Source organism: Mesoplodon bidens, assembly GCF_964165515.1.
Source record: "Mesoplodon bidens genome assembly, chromosome: Y".
In the NCBI taxonomy this organism is placed as follows: Eukaryota; Metazoa; Chordata; class Mammalia; order Artiodactyla; family Ziphiidae; genus Mesoplodon; species Mesoplodon bidens.
In genome coordinates this window covers 14564271-14590540 of record NC_138180.1, presented here as the reverse complement: position 1 = coordinate 14590540, position 26270 = coordinate 14564271, and the positions used below count along the sequence as shown (strand labels likewise).

The window sequence follows — 26270 nt, the reverse complement described above, 5'->3', positions numbered from 1 at the left end:
ACCAAACACAGAACTAATTGTAAGGCAACTGGAGGGGTTTACTGTTTCATCACTCCCATCCATTGTGGGGTAGGGACTTCTCTCCCTAAGGTAGCATAACAAAAATAATGTTAGCTTGAATTTAAGGACTACTGACTGTGTGCCAGCCAGTGTGCCCTGTCCTTCCTGTACACATTTATCATCTTTTCCCAGAGCCCTGCAAAGCAGAATGGTTTGTTCCCTGCTCATTGGGAAATCAGAGTTCAGGGATGTTAAGTAACGTATCCAAAGGCATCTTTACTATTAAACACTCGGTCCAGAATTGAAACCTAATTTTGTTTGACTACGAAGTCCACATGCTTGATATATGCCAAGCTGCCTTTTTGACATTGCTGCTCTCTTAGTCTCTGTTACGGGAATATAATATGTGATCATTATTCCTTCCCCTTTTTGTATCATATCTTAAAAATAGCAACAAAGCTCGTAGAGTTTAACATCGTGCCGCATCATAACTGGTGTGCCATGTCCACTATTGTGTGGTCAGAGCTCAGTTCTTTGTGCAAGATGCATTGAGCACCAGGGATATCTAGCTTCATCTGTGCTTTCAACTCTTACAAGTGGTTACATTTGCCATAGTTCTGTTGCTAAGATTTAGTAATTGTTTCTGTCTCCTTCCCGGAACTCCTCATGCATCCAACTACCTGACGTCTCCATTTGGAGATTATTAGACATTTCAAACCTACTCCAAAAGGAAGCACTTGATTTACTGCCTGACATCTGCTGTTGCTCCGTTTTTTCCCAACTCAGCATGTGGGACCTCCATCCCATTCTTCCAGTTGCTCAGCCCAAAACCTCAGAGTCATCCTTGAGTCCTGCTTTCCCTCGCACGCTCCATCTAATGCATCAGGAAGTCCTGTCGGATCTTCCTTGGCCATATATCCTACATCCAAGTGCCACCTCTCCTGCTGCCTCCTGGCCCACGTGACCATTCACTTTTACCTAGATTTTAGCCTCTTAAGTTGTCTTCTTGTGCTTTTTCCATTGCAGTTTATTCTTCATTCGCGATAAGTGATTCTTTTAATGTGTGACTTAGCGTGTGTCACTTACCTGCGTGGAGCTGTCCTGTGCTCTTGACCTGACTCAGAGTCATGTTCAGAGTGGTTAACTGCAGAGCCCTCTGAAGTGTAGCTGCATTTACCGTCTTGGTCTTCTATCTCGCTTCTCCCTGCTTTTCCTTCTAGCCATTCTGGCCTTCTCCCTGTTGTGAAAATAATCCAGGCACCTCGCTGCCCCATTGTCTTTGCAGTTGCTGATTCTCTGCCTGTAACCCACTTTCCCCAGTTACGGGCATGGCTCACTCACTTAATGCCATGGCTCTGCTCAAATATCATATCAGGAAAACCTCCCCTGACTCTCCTGTCTACAACAACACTCCCTCACAACCCTCATCACTTCCTCATCCCCCTTCTCGGCTTTCTTCCTAGCACTTACCATCACCTGACATGTTTATTTGCTTATCTGCCCCCTTCTTCTAAAAAATAAGCCTCCAGAGGACAGGAATGTTGCCTGGTTCTTAGGAGGCAGTCAGTAGATACTTACTGAGAAAATTATTTAAATGATGTATAAAAAACATGTTACAGGGCTTCCCTGGTGGCGCAGCGGTTGAGAGTCCGCCTGCCGATGCAGGGGACATGGGTTCGTGCCCCAGTCTGAGAAGACCCCACGTGCCACAGAGCGGCTAGGCCCGTGAGCCATGGCCGCTGAGCCTGCGTGTCCGGAGCCTGTGCTCTGCAATGGGAGAGACCACAACATTGAGAGAGGGCTGCATACCACAAAAAAAAAAAAAAAAGTTACAAAACAGCTTGTTCTGAATAACCTTTTTAACTGGACACTGTTATTCACTGCTAACTGAAATTGCTTTTTCTCCTTCTTGATAATAGTGCGTAATGGGAAATCTGAGTGTTCCCTTTCCATCCAGACTCAACATAATTTACCAGTCAATTTAAATGAATTCGTGAAATGTCTTGTAATCAGCTCTCTGGTGACTACACAGAGGAAGTTGAAAGCCATGTCTTTGCTGAGTGGTCGGAACCAACTGGCCAGAGCCGTTCTGAATCCAAACCCCATGGACTTCTGTACAAAAGATTTACTAACTACAGCATCTGAGAGAATTGTGAGTGACAGTCATTTGATAACAGGGAAAGTCAGAACATTTCATGTCAAGATGTTAAAGCATGTTATTTTTATCTGTCACACATTCCCTGTTGTCTACAACAAAGACATAGTCACCATGTGTGCCCAGTGACGTTTTTAGTGCTTAGTTTTCTTTAATATTGCAAAGTAGTTCTTTGTGTTAAGTTAGTCAGCTTACCTCAGGAAAAAAGGTAGAGTCCAAAAGGGAATTGAAAACATGCTTGCAGAGCAGCATTAAAATGTGAGGTGAACATCCTACTTAACTGTTTGTTAGGTAATTAAATACAGGAGTAAGAGGAGGTTTAATGGAATGACTTTTGCATTTGAATGATCAGTGGAGCATTGACTGGTACTGTTGTCAGTGTGACGACGAAGTTGTGATTTTTGTGTGAACACATATTTCTCATTGTTGTAAGAGTTGGGTGTAAGTTCCAGGAAATTAACACAGAGACAGGCGGAAGGAAAGGAATGTTATTTGAACCCCTGTCTTGTGTTAGGACTTTCATATGCATTTTCTCAGTCAGTTCTCACCCTCTAAGGAATCCCAGATTTAATGATTGTCAAAGCCTGAAGCCCAGAGAGGTTAGGAGTATAGAGACCTAGCTTTTGAGTGAAACTGAGGTGTAGACTCAGATCTGACCCCAAATCCCTGTTGTTTTGACTGTATCACTTGTGTTAGCAAAGGAAGTCTTGGAATGTTTTTACTGTCTAAAGAGAGGATTGACTAAAATGGGAAGAACCACGGAATAAAAAGAAGAAAAGTACAAAACAGTTTATTGTGATCATCTTTATAAGAATCACAAATAAAAATATAGTTGTTGTGGTTGTAGGTGGACTGAGGCCTGTAGACTCATCAGTAGGTCTTTCCAGTAGCGAAAGTGGTTCTTAGATTAAGGGTCATTTTGGGGTTTTGCCTGATCACCACCAAAGCTTCTGTCTGACAAAGGTCAGCAGCAGTTCAAACAGATGTCTTCCACTCTCTCGCTCTCCTGTGCCATCCCAGGAAGAACCGCTCGTTCTCACTAGTGTCTTTTGTATAGATTGCCTACCTAAAAGATTTCAATGAAGACCAAAAGAAAGCGATAGAAACTGCATATGCCATGGTGAAACACTCCCCAGCAGTTGCCAAGATCTGTCTGATTCATGGACCACCTGGGACAGGAAAATCAAAAACCATTGTGGGCCTCCTGTACCGCCTACTGACAGAGGTAGAGTGTGCACGAGGGCATCTGTGCCCTTAATTGAGTATGTTGTTTTACTTTACCGTGTAAATAAGTACTAAAGTGTGTTTTTCCCTTCACTTCTGTGTATCTTTTTGATACTGTGTGGAACTATATCAGATAAAGCGGTAGCAGAGGTAGAGAAGGTTATAAGAAATAAAAGGAACAGAAAATGTTATCTTGTGTGAAACTAATTCTAAGGGCTAGAATAGTGGTCTTCGGGCTTTATTATAGGTCACGGCTAATCCCAGGAGACAATCTTGAATGTATTCCCGGGTTACATTTTGGATTGAACATTGAATAAAATAAGTGGATAGTAAGGTAAGGCTCAGAGAAGTTAGATTTTATGCCAGAGTAATTTATTTTTTCGGGCACACCATGCGGCATGTGGGATCTTAGTTCCCCGACCAAGGATCAAACCTGGGCCCTTGGCAGTAAGAGGACTGCGTCCTAACCACTCGTTGGCCAGGGAGTTCCCAGCCAGAGTAATTTTTTAACATCAGTGTAAGATGTAGGTGCTTTTATTTACTTTTAACTAGTTATTAGGGGAACTTTCAAATATATGTGACAGTAGAGAAGAACTATAACACTGCACAATAGAGCTTATCAGTATTGTTTGTTTTTTTGTTTGTTTGTTTATTTGTTGCAAATTGTCGAACCAGAGGAGGGGGCATTCAGATGAGAACTCCAATGCCAAAATCAAACAAAACCGTGTCCTTGTGTGTGCACCTTCCAATACAGCTGTTGATGAACTTACGAAAAAAATTATGCTTGAATTCAATGAGAAGTGTAAAGACAAGAAGAATCCTTTAGGTATGATACTTATGTGGGCTTTTCATTTGTTTTTGTTTTCAGTGTTTAGTGTGGTAACTTTGAATGACAAAGAGCAAGCCAGTTCTGGTCATTTTTTCTACTTGAGGCTGTGGCCCATGTGTACTTACTGCTTTGTTTACTGAATATTTTGGAGCATTTATTCTGTGCCAGGCCCTGTGCCGTTTGAAACACCTTAGAGCAGCCCTTGATTCAGTTGTGTAGGGGTTAGGGAAGACTTTTAGAGGAAATGATATCTAAGATGAAACTTGGAAGAGCAATGAGGAAGTGAAGTGGGGAGAGGACTCTGGTGGAACTTACTGTACATAAAAAGGACCAGAAGCCAGAGAACCGTGGATGGTTCAGTCTAGCTAGAATATAACGAGGTCCACCAAGGCAAGGGCTTTTAAAAATGTGTTCATTGTAGTAACCCCCGTGCCTGGAACAGTGCCTGGCACTCAGTTGGGACTTAGTAGATGTTTAGTGACACAAAAGCTAGAGCAGTCATCACTTACGGTTACCGAGTGCTCACTATGTGTCAGTACTCAGAGTAATCCTCTGAGCCATGCAATAAATAACCTATCTACATTTTATAGGCGGAGAAGCTGAGGAGTTGAGATGTAAAGTATACCACAGGGACAAGTCTTTTCAGTACAGTTGACAGATTGAAGAGCATTGCCACCGAGGATTCGGAATGCTTGAGCGAATGTGTAAAGTCATTTCTGTGCACTTAACCTTAACACCTCCTCTCACACCAGCCATCCTGAGTGGCATGGTTATGGCTCTGGGTCGGGCTGCTCTTCTAAGCACATGTATCTCGTCTTCCCTAAGCAAATTTTATTTTCCTTGATGTTACCTGGCAGTGACCTAAATCAGTTAAGATTCAATTAGGCTTCAAATAATAGACACTCCAACTACAGTGGCTTAACTATGATAGAAGTTTATTTCCTTCGTACTCAGAAGCCCAGAGATGGGCAGCTGAGGGATGATACTGACGTGATGACTCTACTTCCGAGTCTTCAGAGACCTAGGGTCTTTCTACCTTGTTGCTGCACTACGTGGGACCCCCCCACTCCTTAGTGCACCTCATGGTCAGAAACAGCTGCTCCAGCACCAGTAGTCCCATCTAGCAAGTGCAAGGAAAAAGGGACAGATATACTAGCTGTGCTTTAAGGAAAGTTCTGAGGTGCTGCCAGTAGCACCTCTGCTTATTTCCTTTTGGCCAGAACTTAGTCCCGTGGCCACACCAGCTGCAGGAGCAGCCAGGATGTGTCGTCTGTCTTCGCAGGGATCACACATATTTCCCCTTTTATTGCACATGTATTAGCTACATGTAGAGGTCATTTGCTTTTAAAACTGAAAATGCATTGTGAACGGCAACTTTTCTACTCACCATTATGTTTGTGAGAACTATGACTTTATGTATCGCTGTATATGGATACGGTCATTCATGTTAACTGCTGTAGGGTGTCTCATCTATGAGTGCACAGTTCATTCGTTATCCATTGATAGAGATGTAAGTTCTTTCCCTTTTATTTTTTTGTTATTTCAAACTTAATTCCTGTACTTGTGCCTGTTTCCCCAGTGCAGGATGAAAACGTTTACTGCAGTGACTGAGTTGTATTGTGTTGTACTGTACCGCAGCTGAAGGGAGTACACTGGAGTACTGTGTTCTTACTCACGTCTCCTGAGTATTCATACAGGCTGCTAGGGCAGTGCTTTCACACTGTGGCTTGTGACCAGTTAGTGGATTGTGAAATCAGTTTAGGGAGATCAGAACCAGCATACTTACACAAGATAAGATAGAACAGAAGAGAACAGAAAAGATTAGAGTGTAGGTAGTGAGGGGTAAAGTATTGTTTTGTGAAACCTGTTTTATTGGTGAGGTATGAGTGTACTGGCTTTCAATGTGAAGTGTACCTCATACTATAGATCACGGTCAAAAGAGTTTATAAAAACACTGGTCTAGTGTATATATACCTAGAAATGAGAATGCTGTGTTGAAGGATTTGTGCTGATTCTAGATAGTGCCCGGTTCTGCTCCAAAGTAGTTGTATCAAATTATACAACCGAGAACAGTTCCCGCGTGGTTTTCACTTTCCTTTCCCTGAGGGAGGGTAATAAGCCCTTTTTCAGTTGTGGGCTGACAACACGAGAAGGCTGGGACGAAGGTGGCACAAGTGTAGGGTCTAGGTTGTATTTTTAATATTTTTGTTAGAGAGAAAATGACATCTCTTGTCAGTAAAGACGGCTTTTTTCTTCTTATTCAGTACTTTCATTTTTGCTTCTTTTCACTATGTCCAGTGGTCCTGGGTGTCCTTTACAGAAATACCTTGGACATCTCACCATTAAGTGTGATGTTTGTTCCTGGGGTTTGGTATATACGCTTTTATCAGGTTAAAAAAGTCCCCACCTAATTAGAGTTTTTTAATGAATGGGTGTTGAATTTTACTGCATGCAATTTTTTTTTTCATTCATATACCCCTCCCCCTCACCATATGGCAGTGCAAGCACAGAGTCCTAACCAGGGAATTCTGCTTTTCTTTTCTTTCTTTCTTTCATTCTTTCTTTTCTTTCCTTTCCTTTTTTTTTTTTGTGTGGTACGCTGGCCTCTCACTGTAGTGGCCTCTCCTGTTGCGGAGCACAGGGTCTGGACGCGCAGGCTCAGTGGCCATGGCTCCCGGGCCTAGCCGCTCCACGGCATATGGGATCTTCCCGGACTGGGGCACGAACCTCTGTCCCCTGGATCGGCAGGCAGACTCTCAACCACTGCGCAACCAGGGAAGCCCCTTTTCTTTTCTTTCTTTTCTTCTTTCTTTCCATACCCTGAGGCTTAAGGGATCTGAGTTCCCCGACCAGGGTTTGAAACCAGGCCCATGGCAGTGAAAGTGCCAAGTCCTAACCACTGGACTGCCAGGGAATTCCCTACAATGCTTTACTAATTTGAAAATATCTTTGATTCCTAGAATAAGGTCTGCTTGGTTGTGTACTATTATTTTTTTACCACATTGCTGGATTGCTATTGATTTTTTTAACTGACGGCAGCCTATAATTTTTCTTTGTCATATCTTTGGTTTTAGTATTGAAGTTATACAGACTTTAAAAATGAAGTTATACAGGGCTTCCCTGGTGCCGTAGTGGTTGAGAGTCTGCCTGCCGATGCAGAGGACATGTGTTCGTGCCCTGGTCCGGGAGGATCCCACGTGCCACAGAGAGGCTGGGCCCATAAGCCATGGCCGCTGAGCCTGTGCGTCTGGAGCCTGTGCTCCACAATGGGAGAGGCCAGAGCAGTAAGAGGCCCGTGAACCACAAAAAAAAAAAAAAAAAAAAGAATTTATACAGACATTTATTTGGGATGTTTCATATATGACAGGGAATTACCTATTACTTGAAGGTTAATTTGTTTTTAGTGTTGTTTTTTGGGGGGCTTCTTGTTTGTTTGTTTTTTGTCTGTTTTTTGACAGATGGGTAAGTTTCTGTGTGCTGAATGTCTTTAATTGTTGGTTTATTCAAGTTTTCTACATTTGAGTGAGTTTTGCTAATTCATATTATTCAAGAAAAATCTCCACTTCACCTTAGGTTTTCAAATATATTGGTATAACATTGTTCACTGTATTCTCATTTTTTAAATCTCAACTGTATTTTGGTTGGGTCACCTTTGTCATTCTCTGTATTATGTGTTTAGGCTCTAAGTCCACATGTGGCATGGGCCTGTAGTTGGAAAGTCCTAGAAGAGAGTTTTTTTTTCCCAGCTAAGCCCAGGCCAAGATAGATTCATGTCGTTTTCATCCCTCCACCTCTTCCATGCCCTCTTGCTTTCTAGTGGACGTTAAAATCCAAGCCCCCATTATAAAATTTCTATATGTTGATTGGAATGGTAGTTTTGCTGATGTAGATATTTGTCAAACTCTGTAGAACTAAGGATTTTTAAATCTCTGCATTTGATTGTATGTAAATGAAAAAACAAACACCTAAGTATCTAGAGAGTGACCAGCCCTCACCCTGTTCCCTCCAGGGAAGCCACAGCAGCTCAGGGGCTTTCACCTCTGTTTTTCACCTTTCTCTTTGTTTTTGGCCCCTAGGAATTTCTCTTACATCCTTCTGAGCTCACCCTGCAATTTAAAGGATGTCTGTTTTAATTTCTGGAGCATTTTTAGATGCTTATAGTGGCTATAAATCTCATCCACCTTTCTGGTAGAAACACAAGTTAGCAATTTTGACACCTTCAAGTAAATGTTGGTCAGAGAAGATGGCTTCAACTTTTAGAAGAATGAGCTGAACTAGGAACAAAAATATGTGTAAACAGCTGTATAATGAGTTCATTTATTCATTCAGTGTATGTTTATTGTACTTACATGCCAGCTGCGGTTCTAGGCTGTGACCAAAACAAAACCTGGTTCTTATGGGACTTGGATTCAGTGGAAGGAGATAGCAAACAAGTATGTGATGTGTCAGATTGGGATAAGTGCTAATAAACGCTGCATGATTGCTATAGTTTAGTAGTTCAGTGAAGCAGTGGGAGACTTTTAGATTAAATAATATCTGAAATGTGCTAACCTAAAATTAAAATGTGGTTAATAAACCAGTTAAATGATGCTGACAGTTTTTGGAATTACCATATTCCAGAATTTCCAGCATCTTGTGTCCCTTAGATCCTGGAGTGGCATTGTGATGTGGAACAGTGTTTCAAAACCGTGGTTCTCAGTATTCTGCAGAAAAGCATTTGATGGTCCTGTAAGATTCTGTTTGGGGAATTCAGACCTGCATTAATAGAGAAAAGTCTTCATCTTCGAAATATCCTATGGTCAAGAAATTTGTTTTATTTTCACTCGCCATTTCCCAAATACATTTTACCATGGAGTGATGTATAGAACATAGTTTGAGAAGCATTAGTGTAATAGAATCTCAACTCTGCAGTGTACTGCTTGTGCAACCTCAGTAGCTTTTATTAGGTGGAAATAAATCCTTGCCTTATAGGATTCTTATGAAGCAAATCTAAAAGAATGTGTGTGGAACCTCTAGCGCAGTTCCAGGTATTTGGTTGATTAATAGTTCATGTTAGTTCCTTTCTCTGATTGTTAATATATTTGCTTAGAAATAATTATTATGTACAGAAATTGACAGCATTCTTATTAACCTCTAAGTGTGACTTCTATCAACAGGAAACTGTGGAGATATAAATTTAGTACGTCTAGGTCCAGAAAAGTGTATTAATACTGAGGTCCTAAAATTCAGTTTGGAGAGCCAAGTTAACCACAGAATGAGTAAGTACTGAATAAAGGTATATATAAATTGATTTCTGTTTCTTTTTGTATGGTAGAAAATGGCATGGGCATTAAAGGTAATTTGGAGACCCTAGAAGTAGTCTAGTTTTGAAAGCTAGTTTTTCTTCTCATTTGTATGCATATGTGTGTATTTGTTAGAATCAACAGCTTTTTATCTTTTTTTTAAAGAAAAAGACTTACCTTCTCATATTCATGAGATTCACAGAAGAAAGGAATTTCTAGATCATCAACTAGATGAACTTTCTCGCCAGCGTGCTTTATGCCGAGGTGGAAGGGAACTACAGGTATCTAAACATGTCTTGATCAGTGTTTTTTAAAAGCTCATAGATAAACTAGTTGGTGAGTATTTGATGCCATTCTTTCATTGTGGAATAGCATAATTTGTGTACAAAAATGTACACAGAGATGGTATGCCTTACATTAGGGGTTAAACTTTTTTTAAAAGAACAAGATAGTAAATATTTTAGACTTTGCAGGCCACGTGCAGTGTGTTTTAGCCACTGAACGCCACTGTTAATAGCATGAAGGCAGAGTAGATAACACGTAAGTGATGCCCCAAGGGTTGGCCTGCTTAAGCAGAAAGCGTACCTGCAGTACTCTGAACAGAACTGAATCATACACACTATTAAGAATTTATTGGACTTCCCTGGTGGTCCAGTGGTTAAGAATCTGCACTTACACTGAAGGGAGCTCAGGTTCGATCCCTGCTCAGGGAACCCTAGTTCCTCATGAGCATCCCTCATGCTGCACAGGGGGGCCACAAAAAATAAAAGAATTTATCAAATTAGCACCTACTGATTGAAGCATGGGGTGCTGGTTGTCGGGTTGCTGGACAATGAGCTGATGTTTAAAAACAGACCACAAGAGAAAGCGAAATAGAGAAGTTTATTTTCACAGGTCTTGAGGAAGGTATAAGGCATGTCTCGTGGGGCATGACAGGCAGGTCAAGGGAGAGTGCAGACAGAGAGAGGCAGGCCCTGGCGCACATGTCATTATCAGAGTCCATGCGTGGAGTACTTTGGGGTTCCCAGGCTAGGGCTAGATTGGCCAATTTTAACTGAAAGAGCAGGGTTTTGCTAAGTAGCTTAGAGGGTCTCTTATCTAAAGGGCATATAAGGGGAATGCACTGGATGGCAGAGGAGACTGTTGATCACAAGAGCTTATGTTGGCTGGTGGGCCGGTGACTCCACGGGCTGCCATCTAGGGCGTGCATGTGTGTGAAGGGGCCTAGTGTTAGTTGGGGTCTCTGCAGGCTGCTTGGCCAAACAAAATGGATGCCAGGGCATCAGTACCATGGAGTAGCTTAGCTAAACTCTGACACACAGCAATACAGAAAGACTGATATAGAGAAAACACACTGGGTGAATCAGTTTTTCATTGGTAAAGTACTGGCTCACCCTTTTGAAATGTGAGGCAGTCCATTGGAAAGCATTTTAAAATGCTTAATTTAATTTTAATGATGGCATTCTGATTTTTTCCAGAGGCAAGAATTAGATGAAAAAATGGCCAAAGTTTCACAAGAAAGGCAGGAGCTTTCTTCTAAAATTAAAGAGGTAAGTAGTTCACCGGTAGCACTTTACTGGTATTACTTTTCCTTTTTTAAAATTATGAAATAGTTCAGACAACCTGTGGTCTTTTCTCAATTACATTTAAAAATTTGGGGGAATTCCCTGGCTGTCCAGTGGTTAGGACTCTGCTTCCATTGCAGGGGGTGTGGGTGTGATTCCTGGTCAGGGAACTAGATCCCATGTGCTGCAACTAAGAGCCCGCATGCTACAACTAAAAGATCCCTCATGCTGCAACTAAAAGATCCCACACGCTGCAGGGAAGATCCCACATGCCACAACTAAGACCCAGCGTAGCCAAATAAATAAATAAATAAGTAACTATTTGAAGATACAGGGAAAAAAAAATACACATCTGAATTCAGGTAGAGTGACAGTGGCTGGGATGTGGCCCAAGAAATATAAGCACCTTTTTTCTCAGTTTTTTTCTGAAAGCATACACTCCTTTTACTTGTTTCTGATCACAAAAAATCCTTCTATAACATGTATAACTTTTCCCAGTTTTCTTTGGATATAAAAATATCAACTAACATTTATATTGGTCAAAGCTAGAATGAGCCAGGTGTGTACCCCATCACCAGCATGCAGCCCTTAATGAAATGAATTGGCGGTCAGGGAAAGAGAGGGTAATACTCAACCGGTAATGGTATTTGTATTTTTGAGCTGAAGTTTTCCTCTTGAATGTATTATTGACCTTCTCTGTGTGGCTAAATAAATATAATTGAACTTAATGTGTATTTCCACTAGCAGTTTGTTTATTTAAATCAAAAGTTATGTGGAAAGCTTTTTATTAAAACTTTAAGCTGAGCCCAAAATTAATCTTCCCACATTTAAGGATGAAGTCCATGTTTACCAGTATTATGGTTTTTGCCGCTGATCACATTGTTCTGTGGGCCATTAAATTAACTGTCCTTGGCAGTTTTACTCATTAGATAGCTGAGAGGAGAGGTATGTGACAGTTAACATGTGAGCACCAGAAGGCCACAGTTGCCACCCTCTCTTCACATACATGCCTTGGCATCCATGGTTGAATCTATCACATGTTCAGGGATGATTCACGACAGCTTTTTCAGGAGGGGAGATAGGCTACCTGAATCTATGATGAGAGTACTAGTTTATTAATTTGAACACTGAATGATATGCATTGTGAGGTGTCATTCATACAGTTAGTCTCCATCACAGTTTATTCCATTATAGTCTGGACCAAGGTTGTTGGATTCCACTGTGGAGCTAGAATGCTTGTCAGTTTCACAGGCGTTTTTGTTGGTACTATCCCTTATAAAAGAACAATATTACATACTTAAAAACTAACAGCAAAGTGTATGTTCAGGCTTAGTTCTGATCCTGGTTTTACTCAGATAATTGCTTCACAACTCAGTAGAATTACTTAATCTTTGCTTATTCTGATACCTTCCCTCATACGTCAGGCTGTAAGAATTGTAATCCACTTCGACCAAATTAAACCTGAATAAATTTTTCTTAATGGGCTTATTATTAACTCATGTTCTGAGATTAGACTCCACTGCAAAGTGTTCTTTCTGGTGGCTTCTGATTATCTTGAATGTTTCTTCTCTTTTCTAGGCTTGAGGTTCCTACCTAACATTTACTAGACATTATTCTGCCACATAATAAGTGTAGTTAAGAATTTATATACAACTGAATGTTGATGAACTTTTATTCTCTTAGGTTCAAGGATGCCCACAAAAGACACAGAACATCATCATCTTAGAGTCCCACATCATCTGCTGCACACTGAGCACGAGTGGTGGTTTGCTGCTCGAGGCTGCTTTCCGTGGGCAAGGGGGTGTCCCCTTTAGTTGTGTCATTGTTGATGAGGTCAGTAAGCAGTCGGCCATACAGCTTTGCTAGGAGTAAGGAGTAAGTCTTAGATGAAGAGTGGCTGCCGAGATGTTGACAAAGTGGTCTTTGCATCTGATTTTGACCTGCCATTACATATGTATTCTCTTATGTTGAAATACGCTGCTAATGACCCACCACGATGAAAATTGCTTTTTCAGTATCGGGACTGTAGTCTTAGAGATTCCGGATTGTTCTTCATAAAATCCCTCCCAAGGATTATTCTAGCTCCTGCTTGGGATATCTCTGGTTACCTTTTTTTTTTTTTTTTGCGGTACGTGGCCCTCTCACTGTTGTGGCCTCTCCCGTTGTGGTGCACAGTCTCTGGACGCACAGGCTCAGCGGCCATGGCTCATGGGCCCAGCTGCTCCGCGGCATGTGGGATCTTCCCGGACCGGGCACGAGCCCGTGTCCCCTGCATCGGCAGGCGGACTCTCAACCACTGCGCCACCAGGGAAGCCCTCTGGTGACCTTTTGAAGCATTTTAATATAACTCTGGACAGCTCTGAGCCACCGTATTTTCAGCTAACATCTTTATTTCTACTTCATTCATTGAGCAAACATTTATTGGGTACCTACTGTTTGCCAGAATGTAGAGCCAGAAGACAAAAGAGATGGAAAATGAGGTACAGAGAACCCATCCAGGAGATCCAAGATCCAGTATTCACCAAAACGAAGGAATAGAAAAGATGGAAGTGATGAAATAATTGAAGGAAATGCCATTGAATTGAAAAGAAGCTTGAGTCTTGCAACTGAAGCGGCCTACTGAGGAGCAAGGAAGAGAGAGGGGGTGGGGCACACAGACACACAGTCCCCCCAGGCATGTGCCCAGCAGGGACAAAGAAGACAAACTGGGGACATGACATGGCCCTTCTTGCTTATGGGCTGCTTCCCAGGTGGTAGTGGCACCTGAGTGGTGGCTGACTTCAAAACGTGTGTGGGTTTTTTTCCCCCGCTTCGGTGTTTAGAATGTTTTTGTTGTTTTGTTTTCTAACCAAAGGAAGTTCTTATTTTTGATCTTTGGTGCAGAAGGAGAAAGTGTATGTTTCTGAATGGTTAGGACACTTGTGAATTGGATAGACTGTATATGGATAAATAAATAATAGAGATAATTCTGATTATGTCTCCATTCTGTACTCTCTTACCAAGGCCGGACAGTCTTGTGAAGTTGAAACTCTTACTCCACTCATACATCGTTGCAACAAGCTCATCCTTGTAGGAGATCCTAAGCAGCTCCCTCCCACAGTCATTTCTATGGTATGTTTTTTCACATTCGTGTTGCTTTAAAGTGGAAGGGGCTTGTTTGGGTTTTTTTTTTTTGTTTTGGGCGGTGGGGCGGTCTTTCTTGGATCATCATCTCTTATTTGCAAGGATAAATAGGGAATGGCTGAGAAAAGAGAACCACTGTTGAGAGCCTTCATAGTGAAAGTCTCCGGAAATGCTCCTTTGTTCATAATGTGCTTATGTGTGTGTGACAGGAGCAGTGTGAGTGTCACAGACCAGAAGTTTAGGAGGAGGATGTCCCATGTGCAGTGGGCTGCTCCTTTGGGAAAGGCAGTGTGCAGCTGTTCTAAGGGCTGTATCTGATTTATTTTAGTAACATAAACACCAAAACAATAATAAAAGAAAATCTTTAAAAGCAGGGAATAGAATCCAACCTCCTGATTTATCTTTCAATATGTGCAAATTTGAGGAAAACAGTATAAAGAGAAATTATTCTTACAGTAACGTTTTCAATTTTAGGATTCTGTATCCTATAGCACAGGAAAATGCCGGTGTCCCTCACATCCTCTGAAAGGGAAGGTGGTGAAAGGAAAGAGGTTGTGGGCTGTGCTTGTGGGAAGATGAGCACCAAAGTTGTGGTTCCCTTCACTTCGTTTCTTAAATCTCACTAAAGATGGCTCCTAGAAATGCACAGCAGAATCAGGATTCAGATGTTTTGGGTAATCTTCATAGGTCTAGATGACGGTTTTGAAGTTTAATGAAATTTGAGCATTTTACTGATACATAGATTATTTGTACAAATATAGAGTAGTGGCTGCATAAACTGTCCCAGAGAACAGACCATTTTCACAGCATTTCTGTTACGTTATGGAAAGAAAGCAGGTTTTTTTGGTTAGTATTGTTTTTGACTTTGGAATCATCAAAATGATAGTGCAGTTCTTTGACGTCTGAACACTCGTGCGTGACTGTTCAAGGGAGTAGCCTAGGAGCGCCCATGTCCCTGAGTGAAAACCTTGTCCATAGGACAGAGCTGCTGTGGGGGGTTCTGCTTGTGGAGACCTAGGAGGAGCCAGCTCTGCCCTGCATTCTTTGAATAGTTGCAGTATTTCAGAAACCTACTGATTTAACTTCCTGAAGGGCCTTAGCACGTGGTTAGTGAAAAGGGTTGTCAATAGGCCTCAACTTCACTGTCTCTTTTGGTGATTGATTAAAAACAGCAGAAATGAGAAAAATCCATTTGGGCTTTTCTTATTGTTGCAAAAATAATAGAGGCTTATTGAGAAGATTCAGAAAATAATTACAAAGTTAATTTTCTCAGCATGCCTTTCTAACCCTAGGGATAAGTACTATGAACAGTTTAGTGAGTATTTGAACAGTTTGTGGGCATGAGTGTGTTGACTTTTTTCAGTCTGTGTTCATTGAGTGCCAGGCTAATTCAAGCACTGTTTTCAAGTTCTGGCGTCATGACAGTGACGAAAATTGACAAAAATCCCTGGCCTCTGGCTTCCCTGGTGACACAGTGTTTGAGAGTCTGCCTGCCGATGCAGGGGACACGGGTTCGTGTCCCAGTCCGGGAAGATCCCACAAGCCACGGAGCGGCTGAGCCATGACTGCTGAGGCTGCGTGTCCGGAGCCTGTGCTCCGCAGCGGGAGAGGCCACAACAGTGAGAGGCCCGCATACCACAAAGAAAAAAAAAATCCTTGCCCTCATGAAGCTGACATTCTAGTGGGTAACAGACAGTAAATAAGTTACTAGATTCAGAATGTCAGATGGCTATAGGGAATGTATAAATTTGTGTATATGTATGTAGGTTTTTTTTTTTTAATTTATGGCTGTGTTGGATCTTCGTTTCTGTGTGAGGGCTTTCTCTAGTTGTGGCAAGTGTGGGCCACTCCACATCACGGTGCGCGGGCCTTTCACTATCACGGCGTCTCTTGTTGCGGAGCACAGGCTCCAGACGCGCAGGCTCAGTAATTGTGGCTCATGGGGCCAGCTGCTCCGTGGCATGTGGGATCTTCCCAGACCAGGGTTCGAATCCTTGGGTCCTGCATTGGCAGGCAGACTCTCAACCACTGTGCCACCAGGGAAGCCCTGTATGTAGGTTTAGACCTTGTTTAAAGGTGGAGGAATCAGTCTGTACCAAATTACCTTTTTTCCAGTCAGTAAATAGATCAGGGATATATGTTCATGTCAAAACATAAAAATCTCCATCATTTTGTAGGATGGACTCAGTTTTTTTTTTTCTGGAAGTAGATGTGCTACCTCATATAAACCTCTTTCTTCTTTCCCAGAGTGAAATAAATGAGTTTTTTTAGCTAACTTGAATAGATAAACTTTGGGGGGTATAGATGAAATTGCCAAATGTCTACTAAAAATATTCTCTTTAATTATAGAAACCTATTTAATATCACATATGTAAATAATCACATATGTAACTAATATAAATAAGAAGTAACGCCTGTTTTCTCCACTCTGATAGTTTGTGAAACAGGTTTATTAAAACTTTGCACATACATCTTCAACGCTCATATTGTCAACGTCACTCATAAAGATTGCATCATCCTAGTGGGTTTTCCAGAGCACATTTTTTGCTTCTAGATTATTTAAGACGTAATACTTTTTGAATCTTGATATGATGCTACCATTGAAAAGTATATCCAAAGGCACGACCGTGATAACATTAAGACAGTTTTCTTCGTTTGTCAATTAAGTCACTGTGTTTCAGATCACAGGTTTGTAACCCTTTCTTGGATTTATGAAATCAACTTAATTGCCTGTGTCCTCCACTAGAATGTAAGCTCTGTGACATTTGATCTTCACTGTAGACTGACAGCACCCCAAATTTTAGCTGCTTGGTATATGATGGATGGATGAAGAAAGTGGTCTTTCAGAGGCTTATTTACAATGGCATTCATTATTTCTAGTTGTGATAGCATAGCCCAGAAATAATTGTTAAAATCTGGGTTACAGTTCTTTGCTGCTTTTATCATTGATTCTTTCAGGTGACCCCTGTTAGCACCAAAATAGCGACAGTTGTGGTCATTCACAAGATCACATCTCGTTCATAAGCAGTATGTGGGTTTTCTAAATAAGGGGAAAATACCTTAACTTTTGTAGTCAAGCTACATGGCTTTTCTAGGGCTGGAGTCAGAAATATCTTCTCTCTCTGAATCTTTGGTTGTTGGTAATACCTTGTACATTTGAGAGGTCAGTGATTGTTTTTTTTTTTTAATAGTGGGAAAAGTACACATGAATTCTTGCAGATTATTGTTTTGTTTTCCTCCTTTCAGAAGGCCCAGGAGTATGGCTATGACCAGTCGATGATGGCCCGCTTCTACAACCTTCTGCAAGAGAATGTGGAGCACAACGTGATTGGCAGGCTGCCTGTCTTACAGCTTACCATTCAGTACAGGATGCACCCAGACATATGTCTCTTCCCTTCTAATTACATTTATAACAGGAACTTGAAAACAAATAGGTGAGCTCTGTTCATTGCATGTTCACCTGTTTTATTTGTAGGTTTGGCTGCTTAGGAAGAATAGCTCTTTTGTTGTGCTTTTAGGTCTTGTTATTAAAAACACAAAGGTTTAATAATTTTAATTACAAAAGTCCTATTGATTGTAGCAAATGCAGATAAATGAAAAGAAAGGGATAAACACAACCCCGATTGATATTACCCAGAAGCAATCACTGGTAACATTTTGTTATATCTACTTCCAGTCCTTGTACTATGCACATCTTTTTTTTTTACTTTTTCTCCTTTTTTTGGAGGAAAAAAGCACACCATGCTCTACATAGTATACTGTAGCATGCATTTTTCATTTACTGTATTATGAGTAACTTTCCAATCATGATTGTTATATTTTAATTTACATGGGTCATTCTCCCTAATACTAGAATAGAAATGAAATTCACCTGCTACCTCTCACTAAAATATGTTATTTACAAGTATTGAATTTTATTTAAAAAGAAGGTCCTTCTTGTCCTCTTAACTTTTCCTTGCTCTCTTCCACAGAAAGAACAAATAGTAATAATAATTCTAAAACATTTTCTCTTGTAATTTAACTTGCATTCTAAATGGTGGCTGCTCTTTTGTAGAATGACAGAGACCATTCGGTGTTCATCTGACTGGCCATTTCAACCCTACCTCGTGTTTGATGTTGAAGATGGTTCAGAAAAGCAGGATAATGAGTAAGTTCTCCTTTTTCTTCAGTCCCCACTGATGGTCCCAGAATTTTTATATTGTTTCTGTTCATATTTAAATTCAAAATACTTTCCATATAAATCTCTCTGCCTAGTGCCGGTGCACAATCATTTTCTTTTAGCTGGGTTGATAACTCCACCTTTTCAATCATAAATTACTGATGTCTTTATATATTTCAGTCTTGATTTTTTTTTCTTAACTGGGTAATGGGGGTTATATTACCTAAAATGCGGTCAGCACTTCAGTAGATCCATGCTGAGATCCCAGCTGTGAGTAAAACAGATGTGGCCCCAGTGCAAGGCTGCTGTGGTCTAACAGGCGAGACAGACATTAACCAGGCCATCACCGTGGTGATTAATGGTTCCAGTTGGGTTAAGTATTGTGACGGATAAGTACAGATACAGTTGAATCAAGGTGTGAGGCAGAGGGTGGACAATACTTCCAGCATGTTGGATTGTGAATCAGGTGGTTTGTGAATGACAGCACAAAAGGAGCAGTGGTTGCTAATTAGCAAGCACCTCAGAGGAGCCGGGGCTTCTTGTGAGAGAATAAAGGAGGAGGAGCCCGGAGGCTGCATTTGTTAGCACAGATAGAAATGCCACCCCTGCATCATGACGTATGAAGAAATAGAAATTCCACCTCTGTGTCAAGAGAGAGCTGCAAAGCAAGTGGTGTCCTCCATGAGAATAAGATATTAGTTAATAGTGGTGGAAGGAGGAGCCCCTCAGTGAAGAAGTTAGAAATACGGAGCAGTTGGCTGGGGGGTTGCTATTCCAGAGGGACTGTGGAAGTTGTAGTGGGGTCTGTTGGAATGGAGCAGGGGATTGAGAGTTTACCGCATAAGTATTATGGAGATGGATGGTCACGGGAAGAGAGTTGGCCTGAGAGGTGGCCAAATAAAGCTTTCAGGTATGGAAAAGAAAGCTAGCTGACTGGCTTGTCCGTATAGTAAGTCTTGAAATTAGAATAGTGAATATTTAAGGCTTTAAAGTGAGACAGATAAGGTAGCCTCGGGAATAAAGTTGCGCGTGCAGGGCATCCCCCAGTGTGCACACATGTTGCATTTGGTATGGTGATGAGGGAATGCATTGTAGTTCAGGAGATGAGTTGGGAGTGCAGGATGAGGCCAGCAAGGACAGAGGACGTGATCCTGCTGTAGGGCCCCGTGTTTGTTCATCTCTGGGAGCCGGGTCACATTTAGTCCGTGTGGCTGCCATCCTCTCGGTCATGTGGTGCATGATCTGCATGACCTGTGGTGGGGAATGCAGGAAGGTAGTACATCTGAAGCACTTTTCTCAGTGTTGGGAAGATAGTCAATCCTTAATGTTAGCTATTCATTAGTCATATCTTCATTATTATTATGAATACTTTCGTTCTCACTGTGGCTATCCCTGTTTTAATAAGTGAAGAAACTGGTGCCTTAACATCACGTAACTCGAACCACTTTTCTCTCCTACAACTTTGTGTTTCACTGGGCAGTTATTTTTATATTTATTCATATGTACAATATTAATGGTCATTATAACAGCCTCTTTGAATCACTGCTGACTGAATAAAGATGAAACCTACCTATGTACCCTTTACTGTAGTGGAAAACAAAGTGGAACTTAACTTAGCAATTGGACTGCTATTAGTTTTGATGTGTTGTATTTTTTGTTTTCATCTTATTTAGCTCATATGTAAATGTTCAAGAAATAAAACTGGTAATGGAAATAATTAAACTTATGAAAGACAGAAGAAGGGATGTTACTTTCCGAAACATTGGCATAATAACCCATTACAAGGCTCAGAAGACGATGATTCAGAAGGATTTGGACAAAGAGTTTGATAGAAAAGGGTGAGGCATCTCTATTTTTACAGAGATTTTGAGTTTTTCTGTTGAATTAAAAAGAAGAAAGAGGGGATAGAAGGAAAGAAGCAAAGGAAACTTAACTCTAGGGAGTGGTCTTAGACCCTGGTAGTATAGAACAAGGAGACTAGGACCCTGGCTCCATAGACTTGTGCTGGGAGGGAGTGTGGTTACACGTGTAGCCCCTGCAGATGGAGTGCCTCCTGCCAGTTCAAATGTCATCACCGTTACACTTGACAATGGAAGTGACTGAGAAATTCTTCAGGCCTTTACCTTTAGTTGGATGACTTGTTATCTGAATTCTAACTCTACTGAGAATCATGTATTCACATTTTCACTTACAATAAATTATTTAACCCTTTTAGTGCCTTCATGTATAGGGTGAAGATCATGTTTTTGTCTCCTTTATGCCTCAACAGTAAAATAAAAAAATTAAATATTAGAAATCCATTAACTCAAAAGTTTCTGCACCTAGAAGCACACAAAGTACCAAAATTGACTCTAGGAAAAGCCAGAAACTTTGGATAGACCTATTAAATGTAAAAAGAGTGAGTTAGTAATCACTTTCCAACAGAGAAAAACAGAGGATCAGGCTTCACAGGTGAATTCTGTCCAACATTAAGAATTAGCACCAGTCCTATGCAAATGCTTCCAAAAAATAGAAGGGAACACTTTCTAACTCATTTTATGGGGCCATTATTACCCTGATACCAAAGCCATGGAGACATCACCAGAAAAGAAAACTATGGACCAATATCCTTTATGAATATGGATGCAGAAGTTCTCAACAAAATAATGGCAGCTGAACTCAACAGCATATTAAAAGGATTATTTACCACAGCCAAGTGGAATTTATCTCAGGAATGCAAGGTTGGTTCAACATATGAAAATCAGTCAGTGTGATATACCGTATTAAAGGGGGAAACCCCACATGATGGTGATCATCTGAATAAATGTGGAAAAGACATGTGACTGAATGCAGCAACCTTTCATGATAAAGATACTCAACAAACTAGGAAGAGAAGGGAACTTCCTCAACCTAATAAAGAGCATCTATGAAAAACCCACAACTAACACATCATACTTGATGCTAAGATTGAAAGCTTTCCCCCTATGATGAGGAAGGATGCCACTCTCTACTCTCTCTACTTGCACTACTTCTGTGCAGCACTGTATTAGAAGTTCTATGCAGAGCAATTAAGCAAGAAAAGGAAATAAATGGCATCCATATTGGAAAAGAAGAAGTAAAAGTGTCTCTTAACAAATGGCATAATCTGGGACTTGCCTGGTGGTCCAGTGGTTAAGACACCATGCTTCCACCGCAGGGGGCATGAGTTTGATCCCTGGTCAGGGAACTAAGATCCTGCATGCTGTGTGGCCACAAAAAATCCAAAAACAAACAAACAAAAAAAAAAACACACGCAAAAAGCTAACAACAACAACAAAAAAAAACAAACGGCATACTCTTACATCTAGAAAAACCTAAAAAAATCTATGCAAACTACTGGTCCTTATAAACAAGTTCAGCAGAGTTGTAAGGTACAAGATCAGTATACAAAAATCAGTTGTATTTCTTTACACTCTAGAGAAGTCTGAAAAGGAAAATTTCTTAAAATTCCATTTACACTAGCATCATAAAGAACAAAATACTTCGGAGTAAATGTAACCAAAGAAGTGTGAGCTCATACACAGAAGGACAAAACGTTGTTGAAAGAATTTAAAGTACTAGATAAATGTAAAGACATGTCATGTCCATGGATCGGAAGACTTAATATTGTTAAGATGGCACCATTCCCCAGGTTGATCTACAGATTCATTGTTACCTCTGTTAGAATTCCAGCTACCTTCTTTTACAGAAATGGACAAGCTTATTCTAAAATTCACATGGAAGTGCAAGAGACCCTAAATAGCTTGATAGAGAACAGTGTTGGAGGGCTCACACTTCCCTCTTTCAAAATTTACTACAAAGCTATCAACACTGGTACTGTCATAAGGGTAGACATATATAGACCAATAGAATAGAAGTGAGATTCCAGAAATCAATCCATACATTCATGGCCAGTTGATACTCAACAAGGGTGCCAAGCCTACTCATTGGGGAAATAATACTTTTTCAACAAATGGTGCTGGAATAACTGGATATCCACCCGCAAAAGAATGAATTTAGACCCGTGTCTCACACTGTATAGAGTAATTAACTCAAAATGAATGAGTGCTCTGAATCTAAGAGACAAAACTATAAAACTTACAAGGAAACAAAGGTAAATTTATATGACCTCAGATTAGGCAACAGATTCTTAGATATGATACCCAGGCACCAGTAACCAAAGGAGAAGTAAATCGGCCTTCATAAAAATTAAAAACTTACGTGTTTGAAAGGACACACTATCAAAAGAGTGAAAGAAAACATACAGAGTCGGAGAAAATACTTGCAAAATATTTATCTGACAAGTCATATCCAGCATATATAAAGAACTCATACAACTTAATAAAATGATAATCTAACTTTTTAAGCGGGCAATGGATGTGAAGAGCATTTCTCAAAAGAAGATAAACAGAAATCCAACAAGCACATGAAAAGCTGCTCCACATCATTTGTCATGAGGGAAATGCAGATCAAAACCACAGTGAGGAGATATCATTTCACACCCACCAAGATGACTGTCATTACAAAAAAAAAAAAAAACAATAACAAGTTTTGGAAGGGATGTGGAGAAATTAGAATACTTACACATTGCTGATGAGAAACTGCAGAAAACAGTTTGGCAGTTCCTCCTAAAGTTGAACATAGAATTACCACGTGACCCAGCAATTCCACTCCTAGGTACATACCTGAAAGAATTGAGAAAGGGTTCACACAAAAGCTTGTACATGAATGTTCGTAGCAGCATTATTCATGATAGTCAAAAAGTGGAAACAACCCAAATGTCCCAAAATGGTACATAGGTAAGAAGTAAATTGTGTATCTGTACAAGCGAATAGTCAGTCGTGGAAGGAATGAAGTACTGTTACCAGTCTACGACACGGATGAACCTTGAAAACATTATGCTAGGTGAAGGAAGCCCAACACAAAAGGTCCCATATTTTATGATTCCATTTATATGAAATTTCCCATGTAGAAAAGTCCATAGAGACAGACAGTAGATTAGTGGTTGCCAGGGCCTGGGGAGGGGGAGATAGAGACTGATGGCTGATAGGCACAGGGCTTCTCTCCTGGGTGATGGACATGCTATGAAATTAGATAGCGGTGATGACTGCACACTGTAGTGAATGGACTCAACACCACCAAATGGTGTGCTTTAAAATGGTGAATTCTGTGTTATGTGAATTCTACTCCAGTTTTAAAAGATAGCACTACAAAAGTAAGAAATACTACTGTATAAATATGTATATTTAATAATTATCTTTTTTCAGCAAATATGTTTCTCTCTTCGTAAATAGGCCAGCAGAAGTAGATACCGTGGATGCCTTCCAGGGTCGTGAGAAAGACTGTATTATTGTTACATGTGTCAGAGCAAATGCCATGCAAGGCTCAATTGGGTGGGTAACTGTCATCATTGATTCTTTGCTTGTTTATGATCCAGAGTTAGATCTTTTTAATCACTGTTAGAGAATACCATCATTTGCTCTATTTTCTTATATAAAAAATTGAGTAATATCATGAAGGTTTCTTTTTTAAGTTGTGAAGTTGATCCACTGTTAGGTCTGCTTCTCTTGGTACCTTGTGTATTAACCCATGTCACAGTGTGAATCTGTTGTTTCACTTGATAAGAGTGAAACAGATTATTGAATCCAGTATATTTTGCAGGGGCATGCTCCTCTCCATGGTATGTGTCATAATTGATCTACTATCATATTTTTAGGATCTTTGAAGGCTTAAAAATCATACCATTAAAATTTCCAATATCTCATCCAAGTCAAAATAGGAAATCGACAGACAGATGCATCACTTTGAAGGAAAGCACTGGGCCTCTTGTTTGTTTGCTGTCCTTAATGGGAATTGCTTCTGTGTCGGGTCCTGCACCACGAGCTTAAAGCAGGAGCCCAAGAAAAGCTGTCTGAAATGCCTGTGTCTCACCTACACTGACATGCCGAGTCTTTCTGAAGAAAGAAGTAACTCTTTTTTTTTCCTTCTATTGCTTAGGTTTCTGGCAAGTTTGCAGAGATTGAATGTCACCATCACACGAGCCAAGTACAGCCTCTTCATCCTGGGACATTTGAGGACCCTGATGGTAGGTACATTCTAGAGGACCGGGGAACTCCAGAGTTTGCTCATGATGACTGATACCGGGTTGAGGTTTTGTTTTTATTTTTCATCAAAATGGAAATGATTTTGAGGCTACAAACAATAATGAGCCTCTTCCCACTGGTTGTTTTGTCCTCCAGCAGCTTCTTCCTGGGAGCTTTTATAATGCCTAAACCGCTCACCCTTTCTTAGCCCAAGACCCAGGTATCCGTAGTGTACTCTCAAGATGAGCTTTAAAAAAATTGTATCTACATCGTAGAATTGTTAAGAAGACATGTAAACCCATATATGTAAAGTGCTAGAAGATTGGTTAGCACTTAGTAAACACTCAGTAAATGTGGCTATTAGCCTAGCTTAATGCCAGAGAGAGGGGGAATTTGCAGGAAAGTGCTTGGATCTTCATTTCTGTCTTGGCACTTAGAGCAGCACTGCTTGCTGTTTCCCTTGAGGGGTGAGTGGCATCAGAGCTCATCCATGCGTACAGATACTCCTGTAGAAGGAGGGGCAAGTTTACATGTGTAGTCGACAAATAGTAATAGTACAGCTTAATTTGGTGAACCACAGCTAGATAAAGCATGTATTTGCCTGCCTCATTAGGTGTAATAACTCAGTTTCTCTAATTTCTGTATTTAACAGAGTCATTGTTTTATCTCAGGAGAGGTGCCAACTCAGTAGGATTTTCCCCTGTTTTGGTTAGTTCCACCAGAGGGCGCCCAAATACAGTCTTTCTCATTCAGCTCTTACCTAGATTTGTGGTCTTCAACCTTTGTTGTTTGTGTACCCCCTTGAAAGAATGTTTAAAAGCTGTGTATCCTCCGCTTTTAAGTTTATATTGAAAATGTTTCATCGTTAAGTGTTGATAAAGATTTTGTTTCTAATGTATTGTAAATATTTGACATTTTAAAAGAAAGCTATTAAAAATAAATCCATTATGCCACTCTTAAATATATCCAGTGGAATAGAGAGCAGTGCTATTCTTTCTGCTCTTTAAAATTGAATTGCTATTTATACTGTTTAGGATAAAATTCAGTGGGGGTAGTTTATATATTTTCATAATTAAAAGGCTTTCTGTTAATATGACTATTAGGCTTTTCTGCCACAAAAACTTTACATGTAAATTTGAAAATTTAAAGAATTGGTTTTCATAACGATTTAGGGAAACAGTGTGAAGGGTGTGTGGAACCTCTGGACTGTTTTGGTAACTTCCTATGAATGTATAGTTACCTCGAAGAGTTTTTTAAAAAAATATATTTTTCCTGTGACCATAAGGATCTGAGTATTAACAAATGATATCTTGTCAGTTGAGTAACATATTAACAATTACTCTTTTCACACAGTTGAATTTTGATAATGTTCAAACCCGAAAAGTAAAATGTTTATAGAGTTGTGTCTCTTAGATGCCCTGATTGCAGGAGCCTTCATAGGCACCCCTCTGTTTACCACCACCTCTATTTGACACCCAGGCGTGTTTACCTCCCCTAACTGTGTGCCCTGTGGTCAGATTTGGGACAGGTGAGACTTGTGGTTGTGAAGGATGGAGTGGAAGGGCAGAAAAGCCCCAGGAGGACATAGGGAACTGGGGTTTGGAAGCTGAGGTTTGGACATTGATTCCCAGAAATCGTGCTCACAACCCCCCGAGTAAGTCTCTGTGAGCCCCAGAGTCACCGTCACGCAGATTTGAAGACCACTGACGTCTAGCTGCAGTATAGACGTTATTATCTTCACTCTGGGAAGCCAGTGTGACAAAAAGAGACCGACAGAACAGAGTAGAAAAACTTCCAGTTTATCATTTGGACTTCGCAATCCAACTTGCGTATTTGTCCTTGGGCTTCCCCCT

The 26270-nt window shown here is 40.6% G+C and overlaps 1 pseudogene across 1 annotated transcript in view; it reads left to right on the top strand.

Annotated features, from left to right (window-relative positions):
• Positions 1 to 26270, top strand: part of LOC308609636 (putative helicase senataxin) — a 60626-nt pseudogene that overhangs the window by 31369 nt on the left and 2987 nt on the right. Inside the window, exons 10-22 of the transcript in view lie at positions 1920 to 2152; positions 3213 to 3380; positions 4055 to 4205; positions 9365 to 9466; positions 9656 to 9771; positions 10969 to 11040; positions 12739 to 12888; positions 14059 to 14166; positions 17425 to 17612; positions 18233 to 18325; positions 20011 to 20175; positions 23629 to 23727; positions 24332 to 24419. The product of the transcript in view is annotated as a putative helicase senataxin (transcript). The remainder of the gene's footprint in view (positions 1 to 1919; positions 2153 to 3212; positions 3381 to 4054; positions 4206 to 9364; positions 9467 to 9655; positions 9772 to 10968; positions 11041 to 12738; positions 12889 to 14058; positions 14167 to 17424; positions 17613 to 18232; positions 18326 to 20010; positions 20176 to 23628; positions 23728 to 24331; positions 24420 to 26270) is intronic.